The sequence below is a fragment of the Lagenorhynchus albirostris genome, chromosome 7 (assembly GCF_949774975.1).
Source record: "Lagenorhynchus albirostris chromosome 7, mLagAlb1.1, whole genome shotgun sequence".
Classification (NCBI taxonomy): Eukaryota; Metazoa; Chordata; class Mammalia; order Artiodactyla; family Delphinidae; genus Lagenorhynchus; species Lagenorhynchus albirostris.
In genome coordinates this window covers 104,672,011-104,678,232 of record NC_083101.1, presented here as the reverse complement: position 1 = coordinate 104,678,232, position 6,222 = coordinate 104,672,011, and the positions used below count along the sequence as shown (strand labels likewise).

The window sequence follows — 6,222 nt, the reverse complement described above, 5'->3', positions numbered from 1 at the left end:
CCACCCCGCAGCACAATGGAAGATGCTGAGATTTTAGACTCAGCATGAAGTGTCTGAAATTCTGGTTCGAGCAAGTTCTCTGTGTGAACCTCAGGTCCTCCTTCTGTAAAGGGGTGAAATATCTCCCAGGATGGTTGTGGGTAGAAAAACGAGATTCTGTTTGTATTTGGAACCTTTGAGACGTTTAATAAATGCGAGTTCGGCATCCTCTCCGTCCTTTCCCGTAAATCATTCCGACTGAATCCGAAACTCCTCTCCCAACATCTACCGTCGCAATGGAGTGCTTTTAACGCTGCTGCTCACCACCAAGCACCCACCCCTCAGCGTGGGGCCTCCTTCCCTTCCCTTCCTTTCCCTGTGGGAAGGTAGCCTCACGGTCAGCCCAGGCAGGGAATGTTCAGATTCTGCAGCGCCCCTGTGGACCCCTCCTTTCCCAGCTGTAGGTGAATTACAACATGACCTCCTCCTTGGCCCTCCCAAGCAGATCCACAACTATTCTAGAATCCCAGGGTTTGAGCCTGAGTAGTCCCAGGATCTTCAGCACTCTCTCATGTGGCGAGTCTGGCTCTCCGATGGACCTGAGACTTGGCGGAGAAGGATTAAAGAAAACATCTGCTCTGACTGCTAATGGATATGGGGTTTCTTTTTGGGGTGATGGAAATGTTCTGGAATTAGATAGTTCAGATGGTTGCACGACATAGTAAATATACTAAAACCCCACTGAATTGTATGCGTTAAAATTGTGAATTTTATGGGAAGTATATCTCAATAAAAAACAAAACAAAACAAAACAGGAAGAAAGCAAGGAAGAGAGCAAGCAAGCAACACCTGCCCCAGGTTAAGAGCAACACCTTCTAAGAACAAACTTCTCTTCCATCTGTATTCACTACAAAAGGGCCCAGGAGACTGGCGCACTCACGATTTTCCACTTAGATGTCTATTGCCCAAATCTTACACTTTGTTACTACAGGGCAAAGCCACCACTATGAACTCTGAGAACTGACATGTGGTCAGTTTTGCATCCTGATGTATGTTGGGGCCTGGAGCTCGATTTTACACACGCTGCGGCAGATGTTTCTGGTTACCTACTCAACACCCATTCCCCTGTTCCTCCTTCCTACACAGTGTACTTGATTTTATTCTAGGTGGCAATGAGCTCCACTAAAAGGCTATCTTTCCCAGCTTTCCTTGCAGCCAAGGGTAGCCAATAAGAATCAAGCTGCCAGTCATTGGGCGGGGCTTCCAACTCTTTTAAAGGGGAACAGTTCAGCTAGAAGAGGCCTCTTATTTGCCTTTCTTCCTTCCTCCCTGCCTGGAACACAAATGTGATGGCTGGAGCTTCAGCAGCTATGTTGGATCACGAGACAGCTTTGAGCATGAAAGCCGTGAACTAAAGATGGTGGAGCATCAGTATAGAAGGATTCTGGGTCCCGGTTGACTATGGAGCTGCCACACCAATCCTGGATTTGAAACCTCCAACTTTTTTAAGAGAAAAGACTCAAATATTTATTTCAAATGTCAGGATTCAGTTCACTGTTGCTTCATAACAAACCACACCAAAGTCAGAGGCTTTGTTAAACAACAAACCATTTATTTGGCTCTGATTCTTCAGATTGGCGACTTAGGCTGGGATCGGCAGGGAAGTCCTTGTCTCAGGCACCTTTGTGAATCTGCAGTCAGCTGCATGTTGGCTGGCTGTCGGTTGGAGGCACCTTGGTTCTCTCCCAAGGGTCTTATCCTTCTTGTGTTTCTCACATCCCCTCAGCAGGCCTGGTCTGGCATGGTCTCATAGCAAGGCTGAGGTGCGAGTGCCAGCAAGTACAATCAAGCAAGGTGCCAAGCAGAAGCACATAGAATCCCTGGACGCCTGAGCCTGGCCCTGGCACTCCTTTTGCTTTGGCTGCATTTATTGGCTAAAGGTCATCCCAAGGCCAGTCCAGAGCCAGGTTGGGTGGAGACCACAGGGTCAGAGGACAGAGGGGTGGCTATACCGGGCTGTTCACTGGAGCCATTGCTAACTTTAACCACCACATTTTGTTTAAACCCTTCTTGGGTTTTCTGTTACTCGCAGTAGAAAAGCATCTTCCATGATCTCCCTGCCCTCGAGCATCTCATCATTCCCTGGGTGTTGGGGGACCAGATGCTTTTCTGTCCTTGCAGTGGAGGGAAAGAAGAAGCAAGAGTGAAAAGCCACTTAACTTCTCTGAACTTTTCTTTGCTCCTTTACCAAATGGAAGCGTTGAACGGAATGAGCCAGACGTTCCCTTTGGGTTGAATGAAGCTGCCTTTTGTGGGCGATTGTTTCCTGTACCGCCTGGAGGGGAGGGCAGGAATGAGCCCAGAGGGAGTTTACGGCCACAGTTATGTGTGTGTGTGTGTGTGTGTGTGTGTGTGTGTGTGTGTGTGTGTGTGTGTGTGTGTGTGTGTGTGAGAAGCTTGCCCCTCGGAATAGCAGGAGTGAACTAGCAGGGGTGCCAACTGTGGGTGCAAACTGGGTGCTCAGGGTCACTTAAAGTCTTTCTCCTCTGCACTTGGTGGCTGAATCAAGACACCTTGAGGCCTGTGGGCTTCCCTCGGGGGTGGGACCTGGTCTTGGAAAAGCAAGCTGCCCTCTGCTCTTCTGACTGACAGCACCTACTTTTTCAAATCATTGGAGAGGAAAGGTCACCTCTGCCCGTCCCAGCTCCCCATCCTCTTGCAGTCAAGGGGCCCGAGCCAGGGTGGCTGCAAGCATTAGCCTCCATTCAGTTCTTTTTTGAAAAACATTTTAATTTTATTTTGGAGTATAGTTGATTATCAATGTTGTGTTAGTTTCAGGTGTACAGAAAAGTGATTCAGTTATACATATACATGTATCTATTCCATTTTTGTCGTTGTTTTAATTTTTAAAATGTATTTATTTGGCTGCACTGGGTCTTAGTTGCCGCATGCGGGATCTTTAGCTGCGGCAGGCAGGATCTTAGTTCCCCGACCAGGGATCGAACCTGGGCCCCCTGCATTGGAAGTGCAGAGTCTTAACCACTGGACAACCAGGGAAGTCCCTATATCTATTGTTCATTCAGTTCTAACAGGTAAGTTTGGAGGCAGATCTAGAAGCTCTTAAAACAGCCGCTGGCAAATTTCGGTGGAGGGAGTGCAGGCGGAAGGGACAGCCAGAGCTGGGCTTCCACCATGAACTCCTCGACCTTCCACCTGCCCAGCACTTGTCGCTCTCAAAGGAAAGAGGCCCTCATCACCGGGGATTTGGCTGCTCAGAATTTAGTGATTAATTACAGCACCTAGACCAGTTGGTCTCCTTAGTAACCATGCTAGCAGGGTCCCAACTGGAAAAGCTGCTTCGTATTTTCAAAGAGGGCAAACCCTCTTCACACTGTAAAACACCCTAAATCAGAACACAGATAGATTTTGAAAATCGAGAGACTCCCCTGTTTCTCCCCAACCTTGCTTCCCCAAATGGATGGGCTTTTGCGGTATTGGGGGCAAGTTGAGTGGTAGTGATCGTTTTAAATGTAGAGTTAGGCAAATCCAATGTCAAGGCAAAGAGCCTGTTGTTATTGTCACAAGGGTAGGTTTTGTGACCCAGAGCATTCAGCCCAGTGCTACACCAGGTGACGGGAGAGCAAAAGGGAGATGGACTCAGGTTGAGAAGTGAGCCTGCGGGACAGGACAGCACACACTCTCGTGGCTTAGAAATGAGAGAATGAGAGCGCACGTAATAAGGGGCTAATTACAGATCTGCCTGGAAGTGACAGAAAAGTTCAGGTGAGACGGGAGAGACAGGATATTTGTCTTTTTTTTTTTTTAAGAAGATGTTGGGGATAGGAGTTTATTAATTAATTAATTTATTTTTGCTGTGTTGCATCTTCGTTTCTGTGCGAGGGCTTTCTCTAGTTGTGGCAAGCGGGGGCCACTCTTCATCGCGGTGCGCGGGCCTCTCACTATTGCAGCCTCTCTTGTTGCGGAGCACAGACTCCAGACGCACAGGCTCAGTAGTTGTGGCTCACGGGCCTAGTTGCTCCGAGGCATGTGGGATCCTCCCAGACCAGGGCTCGAACCCGTGTCCCCTGCATTAGCAGGCAGATTCTCAACCACTGCGCCACCAGGGAAGCCCTGTCTTATTTTTGAACGAAATGTTAAGAAGCTGAGGATCAGTTACAGGTTCTGAGTGGGTAGAAAAGGGACAGCTGGGCTTCAATCTGGGTATCAGGATTGGGGGTATATTGGTCTGCTCAGGCGGCCACAGCAAAGCACCACAGACCAAGTGGCTTAACGACAGACATTCATTTTCTCACAGTTCCGGGGGCTGGATATCTGAGGTCAAGGCATCAGCAGGGTTGCATCCTCCACAGGCCTCTCTCCTTCTGTATTCTCCTCCCCGTGTCTTCACGTGGTCTTCTCTCTCCGTGTGTCTGTGCCCTCATCCCCTCTTCTTATAAGGACACCAGTCATATGGGATCAGGGCCCACCCTGATGATTTTATTTCACCTTAATCACCTCCTGTGATGACCCTTTCTCCAAATACAGTCACATTCCGAGGTCCTGGGGATTAGGACTTCCACATACACATTTTGGGGATGTGAGAGCACGATTCAACCTGTAATGGGGGAAATGATACTGTGTCCATCAGATAATGGGGATAAAGCCCTAGAAAGGGAACTAAAGGTCACTATGGGACACCGGGCGACTCATGTGCACAGTGGGTTCCTTCCCCTGCCCCCCACCCAGACCCCCAGACCCAGACCCTGGTAGCCCCAGACACCAACCCCTGACCATACATGTCCTGCTTTGCCGTATCATGGTGCGCCCAGCACCTGTGCCGTTCTCAGGGCCGTGTCTTAGAGTCCCATCCTTATAGGGAGGTGTATCCTGAAACTTGGAATGTGAGGATTGTGGAAACGTAAAGGGTGCCACGCTCAGAGGAAAGGCCTCCAGCCACTTCAGGTCAGTATCTGAATGCCAGGGCGTGGCTCCGGCATCCTTATGTTCCATCATTTCGTGTAAATAAATGCTACGAAACCCCTCTCGAGCTGGTCCCTCTGTTAAATTAGGCACAAGTTTCATCAGTGAGCTTATTTCCTTGACCCACTGGGGGGACCCTTAGGTCTCCTTCAGCCCAAAGCTTCCCTTGGACTTCCGGTGCCAAGTTGCCAGTGCCTTCAGGAGTTCTCAGGAATGTCACCTCGATGCCCACAAGGACGCTGTCCTATCTACTCTAGCCCACCCCCCTCACCTTTCCAGTGTCACGAACAGCATCCTCACATCCACTCAGCCCTACAACCTGAGTCGTCTTCTGCCCCCTTCTTTCCCTAGCCTTTGTAACCAGGGTGTTATCAAGTGTCATCATTTCATCTTTATTGCCATTTGTCAGAGCTCCCAACCAGCCCCCCTTCAATCTATCCTATACAGAGCAGCTTGCCGAGTATTTTTTATTTTAAAAAATTTATTATTTTTATCACTTTTTATATTGAGGTATAATTGATTTACAATGCTATGTTAATTTCTGCTGGACAACAAAGTGACTCAGTTATACATACATATCCATTCTTTTTTTTTTTTTTTTTTGGTACGTGGGCCTCTCACTGTTATGGCCTCTCCCATTGCGGAGCACAGGCTCCGGACACGCAGGCTCAGCGGCCATGGCTCACGGGCCCAGCGGCTCCGCGGCATGTGGCATCTTCCCGGACCGGGGCACGAACCCGTGTCCCCTGTATCGGCCGGCGGGCTCTCAACCACTGTGCCACCAGGGAAGCCCCATGTCCATTCTTTTTTTCTAATATTCTTTTCCATTATGGTTTCTCATAGGCTGTGGAATAGAGTTCTCTGTGCTACACAGTAGGACCTTGTTGTTTATCCAGTTTATATATAAAAGCTTACATCTGCTAACCCCACCTCCCATCTCCATCCCTCCCCCAACCCCCTCCTACCAGTCTGTTCTTTATGTCCGTGATTCTGTTTCTGTGTCCAATATATATTTTTAAAATTTATTTATTTTATTTACTTCTGGCTGCGTTGGGTCTTTGTTGCTGCGCGTGGGCTCTCTCTAGTTGCAGTGAGCGGGGGCTACTCTTCGTTGTGGTGCGTGGGCTTCTCATTGCGGTGGCTTCTCTTGTTGTGGAGCACGGGCTCTAGGCACGCGGGCTTCAGTAGTTGTGTCACGCGGGCTCAGTAGTTGTGGCTCGCAGGCTCTAGAGCGCAGGCTCAGTAGTTGTGGCACATGGGCTT

General features: G+C 49.1%; 1 non-coding gene across 1 annotated transcript; it reads right to left on the bottom strand.

Moving 5' to 3' along the window:
• Positions 1–2,963: 2,963 nt before the first annotated feature.
• On the bottom strand, positions 2,964–3,036 carry TRNAG-UCC (transfer RNA glycine (anticodon UCC)). Its single transcript has one exon. It is a non-coding gene; the product is annotated as a tRNA-Gly (tRNA).
• Between the last annotated feature and the right edge of the window lie 3,186 nt (positions 3,037–6,222).